Source organism: Anabrus simplex, chromosome 5 (genome assembly GCF_040414725.1).
Source record: "Anabrus simplex isolate iqAnaSimp1 chromosome 5, ASM4041472v1, whole genome shotgun sequence".
NCBI lineage: Eukaryota > Metazoa > Arthropoda > Insecta > Orthoptera > Tettigoniidae > Anabrus > Anabrus simplex.
In genome coordinates this window covers 255,599,322-255,609,651 of record NC_090269.1, presented here as the reverse complement: position 1 = coordinate 255,609,651, position 10,330 = coordinate 255,599,322, and the positions used below count along the sequence as shown (strand labels likewise).

At 39.3% G+C, this 10,330-nt stretch overlaps 1 protein-coding gene across 1 annotated transcript in view; it reads right to left on the bottom strand.

Moving 5' to 3' along the window:
- Positions 1 to 295: 295 nt before the first annotated feature.
- LOC136873956 (eukaryotic initiation factor 4A-III) overlaps positions 296 to 10,330 on the bottom strand; it is a 34,765-nt gene continuing 24,730 nt past the window's right edge. Inside the window, exon 2 of the mRNA XM_067147351.2 lies at positions 296 to 562. The gene's annotated coding sequence lies outside the window, so the exon portion shown is untranslated. The remainder of the gene's footprint in view (positions 563 to 10,330) is intronic.

Here is a 10,330-nt window from a genome sequence, read left to right as displayed (position 1 = left end):
GTAGCAGAGAACCAGTTATTCCTTAAGTGTGTACAAAGTAAGTACACCACGTGCCCACTCGTGTTCTGGAAAGCCGTGCGCCTGCTCAAGGGTTAAATTATACCTTGGAGGTAATGAGAAAATGAAACAGTCTTCACACTTCAACTTCTAAACAATCAGTGATCATGAAAGATATCATCATGAGGTGAACTGGAAGCCCTCAAAATTACTTTCCTTTTATGTATCAACTAGAAAAACATACCTGTACAGTCCTAATTTGGATAAGTCGGTGAACGGGTGTTAACAAAAACACAACTTAAGTTAAGCACAAATTTTCTTCCATTATGTCCATTTGAACAGCAAACTTGCATAATACACATGGGTCTCAGGAGAAATAACTTACAGTGAAAAAAAATTAGTAGGTAATGTATGCACAGAAAATTCTTTTGTGTACTTCCATTTAATAAAACGACAGTTTTCATCTATTTAACCAATAAACAGCAGCATATTTCCATCTCCTGATGAGGTCAGTTCAGATAATCCATACCAGTCTGTGTATTTGACCCTTGTCAATCAGAAGCACCTGGAAACAAAAATATAAAGTCATGAGTGGCTTAGGAGGAAAGTTTTTCTCACAAGCTGAAATAACACAATATATCAGCATTATCAATTAGAACGGTATCATATATGTAAGAAATAGAGACTCTGAAATGAAGCAAGGTCAATGGAAAGCCAGACAGGCAACAGAAATAATACAGTGAATAGAGTGATCAAGAATAAGAGAGGCATCAGATTCAGAATGATCAGAGATACAAGGAATAAACATGTAGGCCAAATATATTGGAAATGGATAGAATGCAAAACAGTAAGAAGTACAAGCCGAGATCAAGAAAATGACTCCAGGAGCCAATGAGATCTTTTCCATAAGGATAAAGCAAGTGGTGCATATCAGAATTTGTATGTTGCCTAAAAATCTTTGAGCTTAGTCATGTGATGGTGGTAAAAAGCTACACCAATTGAACTAGTGGTGGAAGATTGTTTTCTAACCAAATATCTTTAAAAATTTTACTCCTATCTTAATTAGTGAAGGAGAAAATACATCACAGAATTTCAGTCAATGTGTTTGAGAAGCCAACAGGCACTGAATACTCCCCTCCACTAATCAGAACTCGGCCACAGCAGTGGCTTTCAGGTCGCCATCACTCCAAGGCTGTGCAATGTTCTATGTCAATGTGTCTTGAGATCAGTGCGCTGCAGCCTGCTTAAGAGTGTGTCATTGGTCCACATCAATAATTTTCTTTCGTCGTTTATTTCTCAACACAGTGGGGAGCTTAACTTTTAAAAATTTCATATCTTAACTCTCAGAACAGCGAGGAGCTTTATTTTCTTTTATTTCATCTCTTAACTTTATGCATATTGAAGAATTTTTTTTTTTCTTCCTTCTCATTCTCCACTGAACCCTTCAGTCAAATTTTGGTAGAAACATGTAACATGTATGTAGGAGAGTGCTTGACAGAGACATTGCATAAACATACATTTTAAAACATACTTCCACACCATGCTGAATATAGATATTATTTTGTCTTTAGAACATCAATCAATTGACCAATCAATCAATGGCTTCTACATTTACTAGGCAGGCTACACAGTACTACCAGTTCAAATTTCCCAATCATTTATGTGAGGTTGCAACAATAGCAATTTGTTTACTTAGGGATTTTACAAGATGAACAGTGGTATTCTCATTCAGCTGACTCCCTCACTGCCTCACTCCTGCCATCAGGCAAAGTCATGCTTGGATTAAGCAACAGCTTCCACTCACTATCTTGCCTCACCCAAACTCTTCCTAGTTACCAGCAGACTTACTTTGCCACTGCTACCTGAAGAGTTACTGAAAACTTAAAAACATCAACTTTTTAAATATTTAATTTTAAATTTAAATATAACTGACAATTTCTTCACATAGGTTTATAGTCTCTTCTATCACCTGTTACATCAATTACCGTATCTGCTCACATATAACTCACTACCATGTATATCTCAAACCCCATTTTTTTAACATTTGAAATTGCAGGAAAAATCCACACACATAACTCGCATTAATTTCTGATGTCATAAGGACATACGGTATATACACGAAAGAAAGTTTGGGTATTCTGTGGACGTGCCTACATTGAATATTGGGACTGTACCAATTGCTGTTATGGTACTTTGTACGTAACAGTACAAGAAGAAGCTACATTTCCTTCTACCTGCAGAACGGTTGACGCTACCTGTTGTAACAAAAATACTTAACTCGCAAATCTCCACCCCAAGACCACATTCCTAGCCAGTCAGTCACACTCAGCCATCTCTCTCATTCTTCCTTCTTTGTCAATGTGCTTATTGCTACCTGTCCAGCAGAGCTGATCATGTGAACTGGGAGTGTTTCCCTGTCCAGGCAGTCAAGTGATCACAGTATTAGGTATTGTCCATCTGTTTGTACCATCGACAAGTTCCAGTATTCTGTCCACGTTTCAGTGTTGTTTCTCAGTTAAGTTTTCTTGTCTAGGTTGATCTTTAAGTTTTGGAGAAACGTAGGAGTTACACCACTGGGTTTAAACTCAAAATGATAAAATATGCTGAAGAACATGGAATAAGAGCTGCCAGTCGAGAATTCAGTGTGACTGAGTTTAATGTTCGCTACTGGCGTAAACAGTAAACTGCCCTAGAAACCACCAAACACATACTGTTAGGCATTCAGAGGGCCGAAAATTGGTAAGTTTTCTGAGCTGGAAGACTAGTTGCTTCATTACGTTACAGAGTTGCAAAATTATGGCTTTAGTATCTCACACGAGACACTACATTTCAAAGCGTGCAAACTAGCGATTAAAGGAGGAATTAGCTGTTCAGATCTGAAAGTCAGCTGGGGTTGGGTCTGTAGATTCATGACACGAAATGGCTTGTGTCTACAAAGGTGAACAACTCTCCGTCAGAGAATGCCAAATGATTTCAGTGACAAAATCATATTTCACTGCTATGTGATAGCAACGTGGAAGAAAAACAATTACCTCTTATCTCAAAATGGCAGTGCAGATCAAACGTCGATAAACTTCGACATGCAATGCAACACCACCATCAACAAGAAGGGAGAATCCCAAAGACATTCATGTACGGGTTCAAGACAAAGGATGGATGGATACAGCTCTTGTCTACGACTGGGTCTGTACGGTATGCAGAGAACGGCCAGAGGCAATGCTTTGACGACCAGCAATGCGATTGTGAGACAGTTTTCGCAGACACGAAAAAACATCTTCAGGAAATTAATGATCTCGTTGTAATTACCGGTGGACTCGCACATTGTCTACAGCCCTTAGATATATCTGTCAACAAGCCCTCCAAGGACAACATATGTAAATTGTATGCCGAACTGATGGCAGGAAAGAAGCATGAGTTGACGACAACAGGCATAATAAAGAGGCCGTTGGTTGAACTGGTGTGTGATTGGTTATACGGACATGGGTTATGGTGACGACAGACGTTATTGTGAAGAGTTTCTTGAAGACGGGCATCGCAAATGCATTGGACAGAAGTCAGAATGATGTAGTATGGGATGGTGACGAGGATGATGCACGTACTTGGAGATTGAAGGCAGTGACAATGAATAGGGTAAGTATGCCAGTTGTCTCATTTCAATAGCCTAATGCAAATGTTGCGGTTTTTGGGAGTATGATCTTTCGCACACAAATCCCTGCGTATATCATGCGTCGAAAAGTTCACTTACTTTTTGTCAAAAAAGTGCACGTTATATGCGAGCAAATACGGTACATCCTGTGACAAGACACCCGAAGAGCTCTTCAGGGCTGTCGTATCAAAAGATGTCGCTATAATGACCACTAATATATGCAACAGATAATGCACCAAGAAGATGATAAGCTCTGTGAAGAGTAAATATCATCTACACAACTTGGATTTAGGAATGCAAATGGCACACGCGAAACTCTTTAGTATCCAGATGCCACATTGCCTTTAATGACAAGACAGTCAAAAGGAAAGTAGAGTGATCCCATATGCCTATATAAGGTGTGAATGCTCAGAATAAATGTTTACTAGCTACAGAAGTTGAAACAGATGTACAAGAGCTCAGGAGGACGGAAATGGTCGTGTGATTCAGTCACTCCATCTGTGAGATTTCTGGTTTGATTCAGATACCGTGAGTGACGTAGTGGTGAAATTGAAATGCAGGCAGTTATAAAAGCTCCATCTCAACCAGGGGAGCCAAAACAATTAACATTAACAAATGGGGACTATCAATGCCGTCAATGTGTGGTGAAGTCAAACTAGCAAGCTTCATTAAGAACTGTGATCACAGACTTGACTGGCACCTGGCAGTGATATCAGTATTCATACTGTGCCATTCCACTATTCCAGAAATTAAGCTCAATCGAATTAAGACGAACGCGATTACTAGTAATGAAGTTAGACACAATGAATAAATTATATAAAATGTCAAGGAAGTTGAGAGTAACACAAAGTTAGAATGAATAAGCTTGCGATGGTAGTGACCAAGACAAAATAGATATTCGAACTGTTAAGACCAACACTGTTTAAAAATCACAAACGAAAAGCTAACTCAAGGGACTGGACGTGTTCGGAGCAAGAAGCTGCATAAATCTTATAAGACATTAATAACCAGAGAAGAATTTAAGGAAAGAAAGACATTCATAATGTCTAAACAAGATTATACAGTAATAGAAGAATATATAAAAGGATTAAATAATACGCGGGAAATATTGAAATACGAAACTTGTAAATTGATTGGCAGCGGCATAGAAAAATTACAAGGACAAGGCCATGAATATAAAAGCAGATATTAAATACATCGCAGCATAAACGAACAATAACTAGAAAAGCTGTTCTATACGAGATAAACTTGAAATATTAGCAGACATGTTGGAGATCTAATAGCAATTGAGATTATATGAAGCAATATTAAGCAGAATTAAATAGTTCAATTATGTTAAAAGGCTTTGAAAACGATAATATGTCACAGCTAATTTCATCAATGTATTTTGTCTTTTCAACAGAGCTTTTGAAGGAAATCATGGCTCTGTAAGAAGATTTGACCTGGATGATTCCGAGCTGGACCGGCATGCCAGAGATGAAATCACGATGACCAGCCAAGCAGAATGACCAGATTCCAGAGACTCTGCGGAAGATGACCAAATGACATATCGTTCTGGAAAGCGACGGAAAAAGATAAGTTTCTTTAATAATATATATATATATATATATATATATTAATATGAAAGAATAAGGTTAGTAATTTTGTAGTTAAAGCCCACAGTAATAGATATGCGTTTAGTGTCATCAGAATTATTTAAATGATATTAGATTCTCGCGAGTGATTTATATGTAATGTCAATATAAATGGTCCGTTATTGGACATTATAAATTTTCCAGCTAACTCATTCCTGGTTGCCAGCGTTTCGCCCCAGTGTGCTAAGTTGGACTCATCAGTTGGTAAATAGCACACCCACCAAGACGCATGGCTAGTGCATACCGTGGAGGCCACTGCATAGGCTACTTGAAGCCAAAGGCAGTGCCAGTACACTATGAGAGACTTTATCTCATTACCAAAAACTGATGCCTGCCTGGCCATCAGATGATATAGATGTTGATTCCCATAGTGAACCTGAAATATTTGACCCAAATGAGTAAATTTATAATGTCCAATAACGGACCATTTATATTGGTAACAGGGTGGCAAAAAGGGATATACGGTGCGTGAAGTTGCTGGATTTGTTGGGGTTTCACAGCAGACTGTTCAATGGGTCTATAAGTAGTGGTGTACTATTCATGGCCACAAAAAATGATGTCAGAATTGTGGTCAGAAAAAGACCCTGGCTGAGAGGGACCGGAGATGCGTTTCATGGCTTCTGAATCAAAATCATTTCCAAACCCAACAGGAATTGCTGCAGTCAGTGAATGCGGGTCCATCCCAACCTGTTAGTGAGAGAACATTGCAACGGGAACTGCATGCAATGAAAATTGGGAGTCTTTCACCACATAAGAGGCCATTCCTCACACAGGCACATAACGCTGCGCATCTTCATTTGAACGAGGATAGTAGCTGACTGATGTAAGTGTTCTAACTTACATGGAATGGAAAAATAGTTACTGAAGGATATGATATGAAAGATGTTAACAACACTGATGAGAATGGGCTGTTCTTTTATCATTGTCATATAAATTATTGACAATTAAAACAGAGCAATGTGCATGTGGAAAACTTTCAAAAGAGCATTTACTACTTAACACTTCGCATCAGATTACTACAGTATTACAATATTTAGCATTCTGCTGTAGGGTGTTGAAGCTTGGATACTAGCCAACACCCTGTGCAAGAGACTGGATGCATTTGAAATGTGACATACCGAAGATACTCAAAATACAATCGAAACAGACTTTCAACGTATTAGGTCGTGTTACGTACATGTAGTACGTGTTGAAGAGATGTTAAGTACAGAACAAAAATGGCCAGCCGGACACCAGTGGGATCCGAACCCACAACCTCCCGATTTCGCGTCGGTTGCTATACCAATTGAGCTATGGTGGCCTAGGCCATCTTTGTTCTGTTTTGAAAGGATCTGAGCTACAGGTCTGGCACTGCTGCTAGCACACTGTAGAGGGCGTTTTAAGTCGCCCGTTGTGGGGCATGTCAATGAATATTGAATTTTCACGACCGCATTGTAATCGAAACAGACTTTCAACGTATTAGGTTGTGTTACGTACATGTAGTACGTGTTGAAGAGATGTTAAGTACAGAACAAAAATGGCCAGCCGGACACCAGTGGGATCCGAACCCACAACCTCCACAACATCTCTTCAACACGTACTACATGTACATAACACGACCTAATACGTTGAAAGTCTGTTTCGATTACAATGCGGTCGTGAAAATTCAATATTCATACTCAAAATACCTTGGACAGCCAAAATTACCAATATGGAAGTTTTGCGTTGTATGAACAAACCATCTAAAATTCTCAATACCCCCAAGAGAAGGAAACTTGAATACTTCAGTCATATGATGAGAAATAATAAGTACCTTCTACACAGGTAATATTCCAATAACAAATATGAAGAGAAGAATATCTAACTAACTGCTATTTGCTTTACACAGAGAGGTCTTATGGCGACGATGGGATAGGAAAGGCCTAGGAATGGGAAGGAAGTGGCCATGGCCTTAATTAAGGTACAGCCCCAGCATTTGCCTGGAGTGAAAATGGGAAACCACGGAAAAACATCTTCAGGGCTGCCGACAGTGGGGTTCGAATCCATGATCTCCCGATTACTGGATACTGGCCGCACTTAAGCGACTGCAGCTATCGAGCTCGGTAAGAGAAGAATATTATGGCTAAATAATTTATATCAATGGTTTGAGCTAAATAGCTTGGAGTTTCATTCTATGGATAAGAAACAGATCGTGCTACTGATCACCAACGTTCTCGGAGCATAAGGCACGTGAAAACTTTTAACGGTCTCTTGCTGTAGGCCCTATTACTGGAGTTGGTCAAAGAGAACTGTCATTAATCATTGGCAAGTCTCTTCATCCGAGATGTTTCAAAACATAGATTTCAAAATTATGAGTGGACTAACTTGGTGAGCAAACAAGGAAGCTTGGACGATGAGGCCTATTGCTGAAGAATGGCCTTCATATGTTGAAAAAACAATGAGCAATAAAAAACAGAAAAGTTATTTATTTGCTCAATAATGCCCCTTATCATGTCCAGAGTTGGAAAGTAACTGAGTAAAATAAATTGAATTACTTGTAACAAATACTTCCTTAGTAATTTTTACTTTACTTTTTACAAAACATAACCTCTACTAGCAATTTACTTCTTGAAATCAAATTGAAATTGTTACGTTCTAGTAATATCAATATAAATTGCACGGAAACACAAGACACTGGGCAAAAAATAGTGATGATGAAGGTAACTTGTTCAGTCATACTACAGCAGAACCAGCAGCAGTGTTGGATGACATATTTTGCAAAGACAACATTTTTATCCTACAATACCCATCACTGCTGGGGATGCTCTTAAAATTAAACACAGGTATTCCTTCAAGTGACCCTGTGGAACAGGGCTGTCCAACGTTAATTTGTTTTCAGGCACATTCACACGATAATTAAGGGTATGCGGGGGCCAGGTTACGAATCCATCTGTTCAACACTACTGCTCTAGGTACTACAACGAATAATAATAATAATAATCATAATAATAATAATAATAAAAGGGGGGATCAAATATAAATTATTTTTTATTTAAATTCATTTATTGAAAAACACAAGGCATTTACATTTTTTTTCCCCACATAGTTTCCTGCTTTGGAAATGCATTTGCCCCAGCGTATCAGCCAAATTTTGATGCCCTCATTGTAAAAAGAACAGGGTCGTGTTACCAGCCAATTGCTCACGAAGTCCTCCACACTCTCGTCATCTTCAAATTGTTGCCCTCCTAGAGCAACTTTAAGCGGTCCGAACGAATGGAAACTGCAGGGTGATAAGTCCAGGCTGTAAGGAGGATGATCCGGTGTAGTCCAGTGCATTTCCTGTAGCTTGGAGACAGTTAAGAGCTGCAGTATGGGGCCGCGCATTGTTGAATCGGTTGATCTCGTCTTTTGCGGCGATATGCAACCCTCGCTTTGTTCAACAGCACGCAGTAGTAAGCAGCATTGATTGTGTGTCGCTCATGCAAACAACCAGCAAAATACCTTGCCGATGGAAAAAAAAAAAAAAAATGGTTGCAAGAACCTCACCAGCTGACAGTTGAGTCTTGGCTTTTACTGGTGCTGCCTCCCCTTTCCTACGCCACTCCTTTCACGCACGCGTGCTTGACAATGTTTGATCATCGAACTGTGCAGTCAATCTCTGGCAAATTTCCGCCGCTGTAACTTCTTCATGGGCAAGAAATTTTATAATCATGCATTGCGCAGTGGAGGGGTGCACCTGTTGCTCTGACATCGTGAGTGTCACTGACGAAGCGGTTGGAAGTACTAATGGCCAGCTCTCTCCACTCCTATCGGCCCCACCCTTGCATACTAGAAGCGCGGGGCCAGTCCTACCAACTGTTGACGTTCAGGAACAAAAATCCTGTTTATATTTGATCGACCTTCGTAGTAGTAATAATAATAATAATAATAATAATAATAATAATAATAATGATAATACATCTAGAATTAACAAATATATGAAATTATAGAGTATTTACTTAGGCCTACATAATTAATATGAAATTTGGCACTGCATTCTCATGGTAAGTTGAGGAAAATCGGGTGTGTATGTACTGTAGGCCAACCAAATATAAATGGGATTTTTGCTCCTGAACATCAACAGTTGGTAGGACTGGACCTGCGCTTCTAGTATGCAAGGGTGGGGCCGATAGGAGTGGAGAGAGCTGGCCATTACGTACTTCCAACCGCTTCGTCAGTGACACTCATGATGTCAGAGCAACAGGTGCAACCCTCCACTGCGCAACGCATAATTATAAAATTTCTTGCTTGTGAAGGAATTTGGCTGTCAGCTGGCAAGGTTTTTTCAACCGTTATCTTTAAAGGCGAGGCATTTTGCTCATTAATTTTTTGCATAAGCGACGCACAGTCAATGCTGCTTACTACTGCGAGCTGTTGAACAAAGTCACATATCACTGCAAAAGATGAAACCAACCGATTTGACAGGTGATCCTCCACCACTACAATGCTAGGCCCCATACTGCAGCTATAACAGTCTCCAAACTACAAGAAATGCACTGGATTTAACTTGATCATCCTCCTTACAGCCCAGACCTATCGCCCTGCAATTTCTATTTGTTTGGACCGCTTAAAGATGCTCTAGGAAGGCAATGATTTGAAGATGACGAAGGCACAGAGGAATTTGTGCGCAAGTGGCTCCTGATGCAACTAGCTTCATTCTACAATGCTGCAATAAAAAAAAAAAAACTTCCTTCTTGCTGGGAAAATGTATTTCTGAAGTGGAAAACTATGTGGAAAAATAAACTGTAATTGCCTTTTGTTTTTCAATAAATTAATATTTTAAAATCCTGTTTATACTTCATTCGCCCACGTAACTGGATAAGGCTGCTCTTAACGCGTCATCAAGGTGTGAGTCTGTCAGGCAGGATTGGTATTTTTTTTTATTTTTATTATGATCATAGTAAAAAATGCAACTTCACACAGATATGTTGAACCAAAACAAGAGTACATTTTCACAGCAATACTGCAGACAATAGGATATTTTTTACCATCCACTAGAGTCCAGAAATTGTCACATGTTGCATAGGAGGATTTCAAAGAAAGGGCTGACTGAAGA